The sequence below is a fragment of the Anolis carolinensis genome, chromosome 3 (assembly GCF_035594765.1).
Source record: "Anolis carolinensis isolate JA03-04 chromosome 3, rAnoCar3.1.pri, whole genome shotgun sequence".
Classification (NCBI taxonomy): domain Eukaryota; kingdom Metazoa; phylum Chordata; class Lepidosauria; order Squamata; family Dactyloidae; genus Anolis; species Anolis carolinensis.
The window spans coordinates 63,797,617-63,816,251 of NC_085843.1; the positions used below are offsets into that span (position 1 = coordinate 63,797,617).

Below are 18,635 nucleotides of genomic sequence, written 5' to 3' on the forward strand. Positions count from 1 at the left end.
AGATGGAGAACTCATACAATTGCAACATTGGATATGTTTGTTTTAGTATGGCTGTCAAGGACAGAACGCCACAAGATCAAAGATAACAGAGTTTATTGGATTACAGAACTCAAAATGCCCGTAAAATACAAGGGCCAGGCAGTATTAGCCTTTAAAAGCAAAAAGGGGCAAGGAAAAACGCTCAAAAGATAAACCGGATTAAACCGAAGTTTAATCCGGGTAAAAACAAACAGCTTGCTTCAGCCTGGAGATAAACAAAACAAAAGCCGGGGAACAAAGTGTTCAAAAGAATGCAGCTAATTGGCAGCAGATTCCTCTCTGCTGCCAGCACTGTGCTTTGAGTAACTTGAGTCACTCCTCCACACAGCAGGCAAGATTTCCAATACACACAGATCAGCCGAGGATTGAAGCAGTAGAGTAGACCCAGTTCCTTTCCGTAGTTCAAGCCAGAAGCAGACGTTTGTAGTTTCACCAAGTCCGAGTAGGGGGAAGTCAAGCCGTGGTCAGTTCAGTCCGAAATCCAAAGCAGGAGATGGCGTCCGTCAAGAAGACGACGGAAGGTCAAAGCTAATGAGATTAAGCACAAGTTTGCACAAACAAAAGCCCACACAATTCCTCCCGCCGTCTGACCCCAAATTCCAAAACAACTTACGTATCAGCACACGAAAACACACCAGTCTTCAGGAAAGCGTCCCACACAGATCCCAAGCGTTCGTCCAGATTACCTTGCCCAACGCAATTTGCAATTGCTCCCAAGCCTCATTTTATGCCAGTTACAAATCCTCATCACTATCAGCTGCCCTCCTTAACCCGGGCGTTTCCTCATCACTTTCCTCATCAGAGCTGGAACACCTCTGACTACGCCCCACAGCATCCCCAGCTGTGGATCCCGTCCCATCCCTCCAGCTTGTCCATGGGTCTAATCCTGAAGGTCCCCATTCATCTTCCATCCCATCATTGCCAGTGGCACCCAATTCCTCCCTCACCCGAGTCCAATCCATCTCATCCTCCTCCGAGCTAACCAGCCCCTCCTCCATTCTCTCCGTAAACCCCTCAAAAGACTCTTCGTCAGATGGTGCTGCAAAGATATCTCGCAGTCTCTTTCTTTCTCGCTCCTCGAGAGTATCTGACTCTCGAGGAGTCTTACGCCCACGTCTGCCAGTAACAGAGCCATGAGGCTCAATCATAACACTATCCCCTCTCACAAAGGCCTCCTCCCCCGAAGGCGGAGAGGTGGCAGTGATACCCTCCGCTATAGCACCACGACGACTGGAGGTATCTAATTTTAACAGTGAACGATGGAAAACTGGATGGACCTTTAAACTAGACGGTAAACGCAAACGAAACGCAACGGAAGAAATCTTTTTAACGATAGGAAAGGGACCCAAATACCGAGGCGCAAACTTTCCCCCAGCCTGTTTAATATGTTTGGAAGACAACCACACCAAATCCCCTTCTTCCAACTCCTCCCCTGCCTGCCTGCGGCGATCGGCCTGAGTCTTTTGCGTTGCCTTAGCTTCCAACAGTAAGCGACGGGCAACATCATGCAATGCAGCCATTTCCGAAGAGCGGTACACAGGGTCAGAAGAGACCACATTGGTCGACGGCGCCACACCTCCCCGTGGGTGAAAACCATACGTTAGTTCAAATGGCGTATGCTGACTAGACGTGTGCACCGCATTGTTGTAAGCGAACTCCGCCACCGGTAGCCACTTCACCCAAGCAGTGGGTTGATCTAAACAAAAACAACGTAAATATTGCTCTAAGAGCCCATTAACCCGTTCCGACTGACCATCCGTTTGCGGATGAAACGCAGAAGAAACGTTTAACTTAGTACCTAAGCACTCATGGAAGTGTTTCCAAAAGCGTGACACAAATTGCGGAGCCCTATCCGAAATAATCACCTCGGGAGCTCCGTGCAAACGATAGATGTGCTTAGTAAACAGTAAGGCCAACGTAGGGGCCGCCGGAATGGTTGAACAAGGAATAAAATGAGCCAGTTTGCTAAATAAATCCACCACCACCCAAATACAAGTATAACCCCCAGACTTAGGCAAATCCGAAATAAAATCCATGGAAATGATTTGCCATGGCCTCTCAGGAACAGGTAGAGACGACAACAAACCTCTAGGGCGCCCAACAGGCGTCTTACTCTGCTGGCAAACAGCGCAGCTGTCACAAAAGCGCAGAATGTCTTGCCGCATTTTTGGCCACCAGTAGCTCCTGGTGATAAGCTGCACGGTCTTGAACCTGCCAAAGTGCCCAGCCATGGGTTCGTCATGGTGGGCTCTAATCACCTCCAACCTGAGGGCCCCCACTGGTACATAGACCTGCCCCCTGCGTACCAATACTCCGTCTTGATCTTGTAGATGAGGCAGTATTGTACGGTTACCTGCTGATAACAGCATAAGTTGCTCCTGAGTCCACACATCGTCCCTCTGAGCCTCAAGGATCTGGTCATGTAACCCGAGCTCATTATCTACAACACATAGAGAGGCAGTAGGCAAGATGGTCTGACATACTACCTGCTCATTGGTCTTAAACTCCGGCTTGCGGGACAAGGCGTCGGCCCGCAAGTTTGCCTTCCCCTCCACGAACTGCACTTTGAAGTTAAACCTGGAGAAAAACAAAGCCCATCGGATTTGACGCTGGTTTAACTTTTTTGCTGTTTGCAAGTGCTCCAAATTCTTGTGATCAGACCTGACCACGATTTGGTGCCGCGCCCCTTCTAGCCAGTGCCGCCACACCTCAAACGCCACCTTAATCGCCAACAACTCCTTCTCCCATATGGTATAGTTCTGCTCGAATGGTGTTAGTTGCCGCGAGTAAAATCCACAGGGACGCAAGGTCCCTGAGGAATCTTTCTGAGACAATACAGCCCCCAACGCGTAGCTAGAAGCGTCCGCTTCTACCACGAACGGTTTGTCAACATCAGGATGTGTTAGTATGTTGTCTGATTGAAAGCTAGACTTTAGTTGTAAAAACGCGTCGTGAGCTTCCCGCCCCCACACAAATGGCTGTTTCTTACGCAGGAGCTGCGTCAAAGGCACCGTGAGCTTTGCAAAATTCGGAATAAACTCCCGGTAGTAATTAGCGAATCCTAAGAACCTTTGCACATCCTTCTTAGTCTTAAGCTCCTGCCATGAGTTGACGGCGTCAACCTTATGTGGGTCCATTTTAAGTTCCCTACCTGACACTACATGACCTAGGAACTCCACTTCAGGCACATGAAAGACGCACTTGGAAGCCTTGGCGAAGAGCCCATTAGCCCGCAGACGGTGCAGAACCTGCTTGACATGTTGACGATGTTCTTTCTCGTCCTTAGAAAAAATCAAGATATCATCCAAATAAATCACTAAAAATTGGTCAATTAGGTCCCTAAACACATCGTTCATGAACCTCTGGAAGACCGCAGGCGCATTGCAAAGTCCGAAAGGCATGACTCGGAACTCGTGGCATCTGAAGCACGTGTTAAATGCCGTCTTCCATTCATCACCTTCCCGTATTCGGATTAAGTTATACGCCTCCCGCAGGTCAAGCTTGGTAAAGACCTTAGCCCCTTGCACCCTTGATAACAGTTCCGAGATTAAAGGCAGCGGGTACCTATCCCGAATGGTGTATTTGTTTAGGATCCGATAGTCACAGACCAACCTAAGTTCCCCAGTCTTTTTGGCTACAAAGAATACCGGTGCCGCAGTTGGAGAGCTAGATGGGCGAATAAACCCCTTGGCTAAATTTTCATCTAGGAACTCTCGCAAAGCTTGCCTTTCCGGTACAGTCAAGGCATACAGCCTTCCTGCTGGCAATTTCGCACCTTCCGCTAGCTTAATGGCGCAATCATACGGCCTGTGCGGCGGTAACTTGTCCGCTTCTTTTTTACAAAATACATCAGAGAACTCCCCATACTCAGCAGGCACTCCCTCCATATCAGATTGAGAAACGTTCAGAGTGCAACAATCCTGCCTCTTTAAGGTCAACTTACGCGTCACCTAATCTACTTGTGGATTTACTACAGCTAGCCAATCCATCCCCAGGATCACATCGTATCTGGGCAAGCTTGTAATATCCCACACAAACGTTCCCGTTACTCCCTGCACCTCCCACATTACTGCTGAGGTCTCATGGTTAACCACCCCAGTCTCCAGCAGTCTCCCATCCGCTCCTTCCACCCACACGTCGCATGCCTTGCGCACTCTAGGAATGCCATGCTTCCTAGCAAACTCAATATCCACGTAAGAGACCGTAGCCCCTGAGTCCAGCAGTGCCAAAGTAGAAACAAGTTCCTTTCCCCCAACAGATAATGTAATGGGTACGAAAACATGCTTCCTCCCCTCAGTTGACTGCTTTAGTAGCCCTAATGCGTTGGACTCACGTCGCACTAGGGCTGGCCTTTTCCCGAAAGCTGGGAAGGTTTCACATTACAGTTTTTGGCAAAATGCCCAGCATTTCTACAGTACAAACACAACCCCAGCTGCCTCCTGCGGTTCTTTTCTTCTGTAGACAGCTTTTTAAAAACCCCAAGCTCCATAGACTCTTCCCCCATCACCACAGGTGCCCTGGTTACATGCATAGGTGGCGCACACATTGCTTTCGAGTGTTTACGGGACTCGAACCTGGCGTCCAAACGCAGCACCTTAGCTACTAAGGCATCCCAATTCTCAGCCGGCTCCAAGCGTGCTAATTCATCCTGGAGATAATCACTTAACCCAGCAGTAAACAAAAGCATGAATGCATTTTCCCCCCAGTCCAGCTGGTGGCGATACAAATTAAACTTATTTAAGTAATCCAAAACAGTTCCCTTTCCCTGTTTCAACCGATACAGAGCCCACCCAGCATTCTCCGTGCGGAGAGGGTCCCCAAAAGTGTCAGTTAGTAACTTCTTGAAATTATTCAAATTGTCCTTGACTGGGTCATCTCCCAAAATTAAATTAGTGGCCCATTGTCCTGCGGGACCAGTCAACAAACTCAAAATAAATGCCACCTTGCTAGTGTCTGTAGGGTAAGCATGAGCACTGAGCTGGGAAAAATAAAGCTCAACTTGTGCCAAAAAAGTTGGCAACTTGCACCTGGTTCCGTCAAAGCGTTCAGGAGTCAAAACATGTCCTTTAACAGCATTAGCTGTTTGACTGACAGTAAAGGCCGTTTGTAGTTGATCGAACTTAGCCCTTAACTCATCCATCGTCTTCCTGACGGGATTTATTACTGCAATAAACCTTTTTTATGGCGTTGGGCGATCTGTCAAGGACAGAACGCCACAAGATCAAAGATAACAGAGTTTATTGGATTACAGAACTCAAAATGCCCGTAAAATACAAGGGCCAGGCAGTATTAGCCTTTAAAAGCAAAAAGGGGCAAGGAAAAACGCTCAAAAGATAAACCGGATTAAACCGAAGTTTAATCCGGGTAAAAACAAACAGCTTGCTTCAGCCTGGAGATAAACAAAACAAAAGCCGGGGAACAAAGTGTTCAAAAGAATGCAGCTAATTGGCAGCAGATTCCTCTCTGCTGCCAGCACTGTGCTTTGAGTAACTTGAGTCACTCCTCCACACAGCAGGCAAGATTTCCAATACACACAGATCAGCCGAGGATTGAAGCAGTAGAGTAGACCCAGTTCCTTTCCGTAGTTCAAGCCAGAAGCAGACGTTTGTAGTTTCACCAAGTCCGAGTAGGGGGAAGTCAAGCCGTGGTCAGTTCAGTCCGAAATCCAAAGCAGGAGATGGCGTCCGTCAAGAAGACGACGGAAGGTCAAAGCTAATGAGATTAAGCACAAGTTTGCACAAACAAAAGCCCACACAATTCCTCCCGCCGTCTGACCCCAAATTCCAAAACAACTTACGTATCAGCACACGAAAACACACCAGTCTTCAGGAAAGCGTCCCACACAGATCCCAAGCGTTCGTCCAGATTACCTTGCCCAACGCAATTTGCAATTGCTCCCAAGCCTCATTTTATGCCAGTTACAAATCCTCATCACTATCAGCTGCCCTCCTTAACCCGGGCGTTTCCTCATCACTTTCCTCATCAGAGCTGGAACACCTCTGACTACGCCCCACAGCATCCCCAGCTGTGGATCCCGTCCCATCCCTCCAGCTTGTCCATGGGTCTAATCCTGAAGGTCCCCATTCATCTTCCATCCCATCATTGCCAGTGGCACCCAATTCCTCCCTCACCCGAGTCCAATCCATCTCATCCTCCTCCGAGCTAACCAGCCCCTCCTCCATTCTCTCCGTAAACCCCTCAAAAGACTCTTCGTCAGATGGTGCTGCAAAGATATCTCGCAGTCTCTTTCTTTCTCGCTCCTCGAGAGTATCTGACTCTCGAGGAGTCTTACGCCCACGTCTGCCAGTAACAGAGCCATGAGGCTCAATCATAACAATGGCTTTTAAAGTAGTTAATAATTGTTAATGGAAGGCTTCATAGTGATTTGCAGTATGCTTTCAGAAAAGGAAGTATGCTATGACTTTGCATGCCACTAAATTATTTTACATGAGATTTAACAAAAAACCTGGACATTAAGAAGTGCTTATTTCATTAGCTCTTTTTACCACAGAATCTTTATAGTTCACAAATATTCCATATTCAGACCAATATCTTGAGATGTGACTGGCTGGCAGGCAGCATTTTTTTTACAAGTCAGACTTTAATTCTTGATGTTTCTATTTGTTTATTTTATTAAATATATTTCTCTACTCAAGGGGGCTAACACAAAATAAAACCATGCAATACAAAGTTAAAACATACTTGCTCTCACAGTAATCTAAATAAAGGCAATATAAAGCCACTCTGAGTCCCCTCGGGGAGAAGGGTGGGGTATAAATGCATGTAATAAATAAATAATAAATAAATGATTAAAATCACCAGAGAAATAGTTCAATTTATTTATGTTCCAGATTTTTAAATCTGAACAGTGTTTGAACAAGAATGCAGACCAATCAACTACGATAGGTACAGAAATTTTCTGTAAAATTTGGGAATCTAGTGTTTTGTCAACAGTTGCTCAGTCAACAATTCCTAAAATAAAAAGAACAACAATTTATCATTTTCATCAAACAGCATTTTAAACTGTGTTGAAAGCTGAAATATTAGGAAACAGAGAAAGAAACCAACATTTCTACCATATTGGCTGATATTACAATCTTCTTTGGTGAGTTTACTTTTTGGGGGTTTGATTATTTGTGGATTTTATTAATATGTCATCTTTGGGAATCTCTAGGTCCTCGGAGGCGATTCTGTGGCCCACTTTCACTGAAACCTGACTATATAATCGTGCCTAAGGACCTAGCGATCCCTAGATAGAAAAGTTCTCTAGGAATCTCTAGATCCTCCACATGATTCTGTGGTCATGCTGGGGGGACCTCAGAGTGGCCATTGTGGCCCTGGTGATTCTTAGAAAGGTGTTCCATCAAGGAAAAAAAGAGTGTTTTTTAATTCATGGTTGTTCCACTTATCTGGGATTCTAGCACAAAAGTGGAGGGCCTACTGTATTATTATATTACTACCCCCACTCCCCAATGTGTTCACTATGCTTCTTGACTTCTCTTTTGTACAGCAATGCTGTCATAGAATCATAGTTGGAAGAAACCACCGGGGGCATCCAGTTTAACCCCCTGCCATGCATCTGTAGGACAAGGTACATTTACATCAATATACTGAAAAATGGAAAGAGACTAACAAGCCCAAAATATGACAAGGATGAGATGTTCCGTTAGTGAATGACTGGCGCCATTGTCAAATAGAGAGAATTCTAGATTAAAGAGGCTCTTAGCTTTTTAAATATTTTTATTTCTTACAAAAACATGGCAATGCAAAATCAAATATATTACATTTCTTATTTCAAAGCAGGCTGTACCAGCTATCACCTGGATTTTGAGAGTCCCAAGTCTTGTGGGGCCTCCCAAATTGTCTAAATACCATGATATGAAATTCAAGCCTGGATCTACACTGCTATATAATGCAGTTTGGAACTGCATTATATGTTCAGTGTAGAGCCATATAATACAACTCAATGCAGATATATGAGTCTATAGTGACCATACAATGCAGTAGATCCAGCCTAAATTAGGGGTAGAAATAACATTTGCAATTTTGGATTCCCAGTTAAAAATTAGTTTTGTCAGGAAAAATAATAGACGAATGAGAAGATTGTGCCATGTTTTCCTAGTATCCAGCATCTCATGATGTTGTATAAGAATTATTATTTGGAGAAAAATATAACCAGTCCTGGGACTTTGTAATCCCAAAATACCACCCAAATTAGAAATGGTATCAGCAGGGATGCACAATAAAATGCATTCCAGTGGGCCTTAGTTGAATCACAATAAATGTGTAAATGTGTGCCTTCAAGTTGCCTCTAGTTTCCAGAGTTTTTTTAGGTGAGTAGAAATTTTACCAGTTCCTCTGAAATACAACCTAGAGAGCTTGCTATTTGTTGGCGGTCTTCCAGTACTAACCAGGACTGGATCCTTAGCTTTCAAGATCAGGTGGGATCTGGTATATTTAGGATATCCAGTGAATTCAGAAACTTCACTAAATAATTCCATAGATATGCAAGTTATGATTAATATTTTTTATGATTTATTTTTTATTTATCATATCAGAAGCGAACCGAGGGTACAGTTGTAATGCATTTAAAAACACAAAGTTAAAAACTTGGCATTATACTATTTTTATGATTACATCATATAATAGATTATAACATGGGCTCTATCCTATATTATGAAAGTTTTGAAATATCAGGAAAGCTGAATGATACAGACCGTATCATTTTTTTAAATCTTTCTCTTCTTAAATTATACTTTTTTTCATTTCCATCTATGAAGACTGTTTCTCATAAGTGACACTGTAGCAGCCCAAAATCCAATTGTTTTTTAAATTATGTTTTAAACCTTCAGTTTAAACCAGACTTTCGTAGTCAACATTTTTGCATGCAAACTGTTTATTAATTATATTTTATCTAGGTAATTGGTGCAAAGCAGATTCTAATTCAGGTGAAGTCGTTTAGTATCCATGTAATTATTATAAACTTGGTACCAATCCAAACTCCATTGCATGTTCACATACAAATACCTCAGCTATGGAGCTTCTCGTACTTAGAAAAATACTCCCCATCCTGGGAAAAAAAAAAGAGGGAGGGAGGGAGGAAAGGAGAGAAATAGAAGGCGGGGAAAATATTGGCTCTTTAAATTCTAAAAAATGTATGTGTGTGTGTCTGCTTTAAAATATATCTTCCAACAATTCTGCTCAGTTTCTTTGAGACCAGATACAATACTAATTTAATTGTAGCTTTTACATTTGGGATTTCCAGTGGTTTCACAGAATCCTATTAAAGGTTTAGTCCTAATTTTCAAAAGGAACATTCTCATGCTGTGAATCCAATAAGCAATAGTCTCTGTAAGCAATATTCTGCAAGGGCAAGCAAAGAAATTCTTAGATATCAATTCTATAGGAAAGGAGTCCGAAAGACATAGAGATTTTATATTGAAGTCTCCAATCTATCCAAATCCCTTCTGGATTCTTGTTGGCATGGTATGAGTTAGGACTGAGCTGTTTTTAGTTTTGTTTCCCTCTTCACATAAGGTTCTTCACAAATCTCTCATACCATTATGAGAAATGAAGGGGGGTTATTAAAACAGAGGTGGTCCTCAAGTTATTATTAAACTCTAACTCACAGAACCCTTAGTCAATAGGTAATGCTGGGAGCTGCAGTTCAACAACATCTGGAAGAGAGCATGATTCCCATTCTTGATTTAAACTATTAACAACCCAGGTTGAAATGTTCTCCCATGTTTGGAAAAACAGGAGACTCTAGTTCTAGTGGATCTAGTCTAGTTTTAGAATCCTAGAGGACAAGATACAATAAATCTGGATTTAACTCCCAATATGCTTCCCACCATTTGCTGAACTTGAAGTTTCTGCACAGTGCATGGAATGAAATGTGTGTTCAGAGCTATCAAGTCAGGATACAGTACTCCTAAAATCTTGGAGGGGTATTTCCATTCTATTGCTAGGACAGCCTATGGATATATTAGTTGACCACCTCAACCTAATAGTAGCCCATGCTTATCATGAGGTGATGACTCCCTAAAATATGTTATTTGTTTATTTTCTTGATATAAAGCTTTAGTAACATAGAACTAGAATAATAAAACAGGATACATAAACTTCATGTTTTGTACAACAAAAAATAAAATGCATTTGTTATATTATTGGCTATATTGTTTACAAACACAACTATTTTATTAAATCCACAGAAGAATTATAGTGAATAAATCCATGTGTCATGTCAAAGCAATAACAACATTATTATATCTATGCATAGATGTGTTGGTGGGCTCTTAGCTGGCGGAACTTCATAAAATGAATAATATTCTTCCTTAAACAATATAATTAACTCTTAATGAACCTTTCTCTTTTCCTGGTAAATTCAATTTACTCTAATCCTTGGGTTTATGGTAATGTTGAGCTCATTAAAATGTTACTTAAAACTCATTAAAATGCACACTGAGAGGTAACAGCTTCATTACGGTAATATATGGTAAAAGAAAAAAAGAATGCTTTATTATCATTTAATTGTTTCCAAAACTGAATACATTTGCATAGTGATAAGGTTCACAGGATACTTTAGATGATACTCAATAATTAAGCAGCTCAGTAATTAAAAATGCATTTCTAAAAATAATTTTACGTTACTGTTTATTCCTGATTGTTTTTCCAATTAGGAAAAGTAGCCATATTAATCCAGCTCATGAAATTGGGTAGAACAGTGAGACCGGAAGATGACACTAAATTATTTTTATTTCAGATAACAAATATTTCAGAAACTTGCAGAAACAAATATTAAATAAAGTGTAATACAATGATAAGTGTCCCCCTCCTATTGTGTATTGTGTAAACCAGTGTGCCAAATTTTAGAGATGAGCAGTGACCTAAAACCTAATTTGGTATTTTCACAATTAATCTTTCTGTCTCAAAATAATTTAAAGACACCTTGATTCTAAGTGGATCCTCAATTCAAGCTGAGATTCAAAAATCGTAAGGTTCGCAGTTTCTATTTTTGCACTAGTTTCTGTACAGGGTGCTGGAAATTGTTTTAAACTATCCCTGTGATAACATGATTCCAACATTGTACCTATGCTCCTAGGCTGATCTGGTGTAATCCAGACTCTTCCCTTCTTGCCCTTTATACTTTCCCCCAATTTTCTGAGAAAATGTCTTAGCCAGGAGATCACTTCTGGATACAGATGATGTTGCATATTATTTATTTATTTGTGGTATTTGTATACTGCCCTTCTCAACCTCGAAGGGGGCTCAGAGCAGTTCACAGTGTTGGCAACAATTCAATACCCTTGATAAAAAAAACAGCATAAAACATCAAAGTTGACCCTCCCCTAATAAAACATTAAAATTATTAATCACATTACATAAAATAACATCATATATCATGTTTTTGTGAAATGCCGATTATGCTGTTTTCCGCAACCAGTGTCTCACAGTACCCATCATGCACAGATCTTCCGATAGCCAAGCAAAGCAATAATGTGACCCACACATTCTTGTGAAATGCCAATTATGCTTGAAATTTCTCTCTGAGTGATACGATTTTCCTGAATCAATCTGTCAACCTTTTGCTTGTGAAACTCAGTCGTTGCTGTCACAGGACATCCAACTCTTTGTTTGTCATGCAAGCCAGATGTTCCCACCTCAACATCTTTAAATTTACTCACCCAACGATGCACAGTGCTCACATCAACACAATCACCATAAACAGCTAGCATTCTCTGATGAATCTCCTTTGGGGTGATACCTTCTGCTGTCAAGAATTCAATGACTGCACGTTGCTTAAGTCGCATTGACCAACCGTCTGCGCAGGGTTCCATACTTTGCACTTTAACAACACAACCGTTCAATGCTAAGGCTTCCCGCCAAATGGAACTTTAGAGGAGAGTCTACTGAACAAGCCAGTACCTGCTGCATACCAGTACTGCCATCTGTTGAGGAGTTACGAAGGTGGAGGCATTACTTCTCATTCAACCCTCATAGCTAACTGTAAATCATCATTTATTGAGCAACACTCAACGAGGGCCATCTTAACAGCATTACAGCCCCTGGCAAAGCAGTGCGCTGGTCCCTGCAAACACAACCACTCACATGAATAAAAATCTAAATTATTAGTACCACATAATAAGTTTACAATGTCTTTCCTTCCTTCACTTTTTTGCACTTCCTTAATCCTTAACCACACAAATAGAATTCTTGGGACACAAACATTGGAGGCTCTGCTTCTGATAATGGAAATGCACACTGTCAGCAATTGTTATTGCTTCCATAACATTGCAAGCAATAAAAATGGTAAATTTCTCTCGTGAATGCAGACATGTCAACTCTCCACTAGAAGCCATAATTTTTCCCCTATTGAGTTAGTTGGAGATTTGAATGTTGAAGCAGGTGATTGGAAAATTTGTGTTATCAATATTATTCACTGATTCCTTTGAGAATGACATGACTAAAGATTTAAATCCTCATAGCCAATTTCAGAAGATAAAATAGTTATCCTCTGGTAAATTGGGAAAAAATGTGGGTTTAAATGTCCACATGTCCACACATTTAGTGGGGTTATGGGCAAAGGGCATTTTTTTTACCTCAGAGAACATCTCTCTAGAAATTTCCTAGGTCTTCTAGTTTCCACTGGAAATCAACCACAAAATTACATTGGAGGGCTAGAGATTCCTAGAGAGGTGTTCTCTATAGAAATCTCTAGGTCTTCAAGCATGATTGGAGAAGGTTCACCATAGTCATATTGGAGGGCCTAGAGATTCCTAGAGAGAATTTTAATCATATCCCTGAATAATTAAACAAAGTTGGAAAGATGACTGTATACATTTTTACTTCAGATATGGAGTAACTATGATTGCCACTATCTCTTGCCATTGATTATGCTGGCTAGTGTCATACCCCCTTTGAAAACTTCTCCAGCCCCCTAACTCCCCCTCCCCCATTTTTAATGCATTTTTACATGGAACAATAAAAAGAAAGATCAACTTTAAAATGGTAGAAGCACAAGGCTGTGGCAAGGAAGCACATTTCAGGCAACAAAATGTGTGTTGGCCAGTGTAACAGCAAGGCAAAACCTGCCACATTCACATGGAACAATAACAAAAGAAATATCAATTTTCAAATGGTAAAAGCACAAAGTGAAGAGGCAGAAGTATCATTTTCTTCATATTGTACTCATCTCAGACTCGCTCCCTCTCTTGCTTTCTCTTCCTCTCTCTCATGAAGACAAACATACCTGGAATAAAAACCACACAAAAAACTAACCTTAAAGTCTCCTTAAAGTGGACAAAAGCAGACAGCAATCTCCCACAGTGGACAAGAGCACGAAGCACAGACTGCTCCCTTAGCCCTGTAAGTTGGGGCTCTCATAAGTTGAGGTTCCACTGTTTCTCTGTTTGAGCTGTTTGACTGCTGTTTACAAACTTTGGAATTTTGACACGGATGTACTATCTGGCTTTTGACCTTGGACTATTTTGACACACTCTTCTCCCATTCTTCTTGCAGCATCACTGATCTCTCAGTATCTGACTTGGCTTTGCTTGTTCATTGGTGACATACCTCTGATTCTGACCAGCTGAGCTGTGCTTTACTGGACCTGCATGTAAGGTCAGAGCTAGGGACATTGAGAGCTGCAGCTCAGTAACCAGTGATGTTCCCCTACTTTGGATACAGTGCTATACATTATTAGAACAGAAAATGAAATTATAATTGTCTATTGTAGATATACAGAGGTATATTCAGAGAATGTATATTAACAGATGTTTGAAGGATCTAAATTTAAGAAAACTAACGGAACAAGAAGAGAAGGAAATATAATAGTGCAATCATATATGGAATGTTATGCCACATACCTAAATATTCTCATAATATATACTAAATCAGGTTGTATTTCCAAAATCTCTGTTGATGTATTTTTAAATGTCTTTTCTTGTTAGAGATTTTCATTTCTATAATTGTTCATATTTATTTTCTGATCCTTTTGAATAGAAAACAAATAATGTGCTTCTCTGGCCAAGTAAACAATCTCTCATTTTATCTTTTGTACACAATCCTGCAGATAATGTGTCATTTCTCTCAAGCTCAATGTGAGATGCCTGGATATAAATAAACCAGATAGAAACGAAGTAATTGGAATAATAAGTATTAATGCTGAAAACTCTCTCCATTGTATTTTCATATATTCAATAGGAAAGGTTAAATGAGATACCGTAAATATAAACTAGAAGATAGATGGTACATTTGAAAACAAGTAATTGCATATCATACACTTTCTAGCTTTCTCCTATGTATGCACAATCTAAATTGAAAAGATAGGGGGGGGGGAATTATAAATAAATGAAAGGCAAAACCAACTAGAGGCTCAATATTTAACTGATATTTATGGCAGGGTGTCATTATATAGTCTGAGGAGCCTATGTTTCATACTGTACACAGACAAGAACTGTTTCCCCATGATTTGCAAAAGCCAGGTAGTTTCTGGTTTTTAAAATACACAACAAATAGAATATATTCGGGTTTTAGTAGGAATCAATAAACATACATTGAAAAAAAGAACTGGCATGGAAGATTCACAGAGAATAATAAACAAAGAAGAGTGCTAACAGGGAATATTGAACATCTGGGCAACTATGAGTCTGAGCAAAATAAAAACACATATGTACTAAGGCATAATCAGAACATTGACAGGTTAATAGGGCATATTATTCCATAATATGGTTCCAAATAAATTTTGGTAGACAGCTAATATCTGATGGATATGCTCTGATACTGACTGAACATATAAATCAGAGCCAGTGTGGTGTACCGGTTTGAACACTGGATTACGATTGAGTCATGACTCAGTTCCTCACTTGGCCATGCAACCCATTGGAATATCTTGGGTGAGTCATATGCTCTCAGGCCCAGAAAGCTCCATTATACATTTGTGCTAGGATCACCATAATTTGCCCTAGTGCCACCATAATTTGGCACACAACATCATATGGGATCTTCTATTTTAATTATCAGCATCATGTACTTCTAGTAATCTGGAGATGGAAGTGGAACCGAGAGAAGGGCCCCTGCTGATGATTTCAGGGCAAGATTGTACAAGTAGTAGTAGTAATAGTAGTAGCAGTAATAGTAATAATAATAATAATAATAATAATAATAATAATAATAATAGTAGTAGTAGTAATAAGACTTTATTTATATTCCACCCTATCTCTCTGAGGGGACTCTGTGGTCAGCCAAATAGCCTGAACCTGAGCTGTAAGACTAGAGCTTATTGTGTGCACAGAAGCTATGAACATGTTCAGCCTTCATGGTTTTTTTTCTTTTTGGTGCAGAAAGTGTGACAAATCTTCTTCTGAACATATTTACCCATAAACATCCTATTTCCATGCCTTTCTATGAAACATCTCATTACCAAATATTTTGACTTCGAGATATCACCATAATGAAAATACACAGCAGTTACACAAATAATTCTGTCTCCAAACTAAGCTTTGTTATTTTCTTCCAGCTTCTAATTGAAGGTCTTGACTTTTTTTTCCACCTCCTGCCTCCATTTTACTTAATGTGAATTGAAGTCACTTGGCTTATATGAGCTTCCTATAAAGTGGAAAATCTGTCAGACCTGTCTTTAGATAGAAGAATTAAAGGAATGTGTGCCAAAAAAGAAGAGAAGCAGTCAGGATTTTTTTCTTGAGCCTACTGGAAATGCTAAAATCACCTGACCTACAAATCCCTGTGCTCCACCCCCTAAGGATTGTTGTTAGTAAAAGAAAGAAGTCTGGCCCACCTCCTGACGTCTTTAATTGACTTCATAGTGAGTGTTATCAAGAGTTAGTCAAGCAGTGCTAATGGTGCCTGCAGATTGTTCACACATGGCATCGCTGGCATACGTTGGCCCTTAAAAGGACTAATAGGACAGTGTAATCTCTACTCTGTGTGTGAGCAAGAACCAAGGGCTATCTGGAAAAATAACAAATAATTAGGCAGGGTTTTTAAAGTCAGGCACAGGCAGTACAATGGTAAATGCGGCACAGCAGACCACACCTTTTAATCCTCTTTTTAAAGTTCTCACATTTTTTCATTACATTGTATTAATTATAACTGAATTATTTTATACAAATTAGGATTGTTACAATGTTTTATTTTACAGATTAGAATTTAATAATCTGGTGCTTGTGATTTCTTTCATCTGCAGTTTTTGCTGACGAAGAATTTAGATGAACCTGTTCTGGCAAAGCCTCTGCAATGAGAGTACTTCAGAAGTAAACATGGAAATATAATGACATAAAGTAGCTTACATGTAATAAAAATAAATAGTACTCTCGGATGCATGTCTGCTTCAGAGATCTGCTTAATTCAATAGGACTTACTTCCAAGTGTGTGTATATGTAGCTTTAAATTGCAAATTAATAAAGATGAATGTTCTATATTAATTAATATGAAGTTCTATAACACCAAATCTATATAACAAACTCTTTGAAAGCTATGAATGACTGGTGACTTTCTATCTATTCCAAAAATAATTTGAAGACATGCTGCAGGTATCCAATGAAACAATTTGTTCTTCTGAGTGGGTTCAGAGCTTACTGCATCACCAGATAATGATTCTACTTTGCCATCCCTTCCTCATTATGGAAAAGGGAGAAATGAAAAAGCTTGTGTTAATCTGTAGTAGTAATATAACCCATTGAAATTTGACATAACTTAATACCTACATATTAATTTAACACATTGTAGAACTTACCTAGTAGGGCTATATTTTAATAACCAGGTAGTACATGTCAATATATAATTTATACAGATTCATACCATTTGCAAGCTATAAATGCTATAATTAGTAGGAAAAGTTCTTATGATTAATAATAATTAATAGGTATGGTTAACTTTTTTTAAAAAAACTGGGTGTGCCTCATTTTATTATGTTGAAACGTAAACTATACTCAGGATAAGACACTACTCTCAGGGTAAAATATGGAGAAATAGAATTGGAAAGGGAACATGTCATAGATAAAGCAGGATTAGGCAGGAAGCAGGCATGAAAATTGATAGGAGGAACATCTACAACTTAAGATATTCAGATGATACCATACTACTAGCATCAGCAAAGACTTGGAACAATTATTAAGGAAGAAAGTGAAAAGGCAAGTTTACTGTTGAACATCAATAAAACAAAAAATGATGACCACAGATATTTTCGACAACTTTAAAACAGATGATGAAGAAATTGTAATAGTTAAAGATTTTCCACACCCTGACTCCTTCATTAATCCGAATGGAAACAGCAGTCAAAAAATCAGAAGAAGGCAACAGCTTGGAAGGACAGTTATGAAGGAACTATACAAAATCCTGAAGTGTAAAGTTATATTATTGAATATTAAAGTTATGAATACCCATGCCATACGATTTTCAGTTTCTACAGTACACATTTGCCAGTGAATAAAGTTGATAGGAAAACAAACTGACTCATTTGAAATGTGGTACTAGAGAATAATTTTATACCATAGCATACCACAGACTACTACAAAGACAAATAAATAAATCCTAGAGCAAATCAAGAGAATAGAAACCAAGATGACCAAAAAGAGTGTCATAATCTGGATATATAATGAGATGACACTAGAAAATACAGTAATCACTGGCAAAGTGAAAGATAGTAGGAAAAGACAAAGGCTACATTAGAGATGGATAGACTCAGTCAAGGAAGTTACAGCCCTCAATCTACAACAGGCCTAAGCAAACTTTGGCCCTCCAGGTGTTTTCTACTTCAACTCCCACAATTCCTAACAGCCAGTAAACTGGGTTGCTGTGAATTTTCCGGGTTGTATGGCCATGTTTCAGAAGCATTCTCTCCTGACGTTTTGCCCACATCTATGGTAGGTGTAACGGAATAGGCCTATCTTACAGGGTTGGTGTGTAAAGACATTTCTAGGCCTTGGTAAGAAAGGTAGAGCCAGGTAAGGGGAGGAGAGATCAGGCAGCTCCATATATGGTAGCGGAGTCTGATTGGTTGATTGAGTTGGAGGGAGTTGCCTAGAAACAGGAGGTAGGCAGTGCCAGAGAGACGGAAAGAGCTATTCAGACAGAGAGTTGGTTTAGTCAGGGTTTGGAGTGTGTAGAGAAAGGAAGGAAAAGTTTGGGAGCTGGTAGTTAAGAATCTTTGTGAGGAAAAGTTAAATTGGCCTTTGGGGAAAAGTGCTGAATATTGTAGTGAGCCTCTAAGGATAAAGTGCTTATATTTAGTGCCTCTGGAAGAGAGGACTGTGAGGTTTTTAAAAGTTTGTTTTGATCTCTTGTGAGGGAACATAGTTTCTGGGAAAGTAAAGTTAAAGAACCATTTTATTTTAAGTAACTAGCCTGTTATTCTTCTGTAACCAATACACATCCTTTTTGTTCAAGTTTTAATAAACATCACAATTTCTGTTTTTACTTCACCTCAAGTTTTCATGTGCCTTTCTGTTCATCATAATAAAGTTTATCATAATAAACCTGTCAGCTTATTAACCAACGCTCTATAAGTCAGACTTTCCCTCCATTTTGGGTGGCTCTGCATGCTGGCTCCGGTGAGTGGTGGCACATATATAATTGGT

General features: G+C 40.1%; 1 protein-coding gene and 1 long non-coding RNA gene across 15 annotated transcripts in view; one reads left to right on the forward strand and one right to left on the reverse strand.

Annotated features, from left to right (window-relative positions):
- Window positions 1-18,635, reverse strand: part of robo2 (roundabout guidance receptor 2) — a 1,412,536-nt gene that overhangs the window by 204,478 nt on the left and 1,189,423 nt on the right. The gene's annotated exons all lie outside the window — the stretch shown is intronic.
- Window positions 12,981-16,534, forward strand: LOC134297987 (uncharacterized). The gene is made up of 2 exons (XR_010004945.1): window positions 12,981-13,659; window positions 16,244-16,534. It is a non-coding gene; the product is annotated as an uncharacterized LOC134297987 (long non-coding RNA).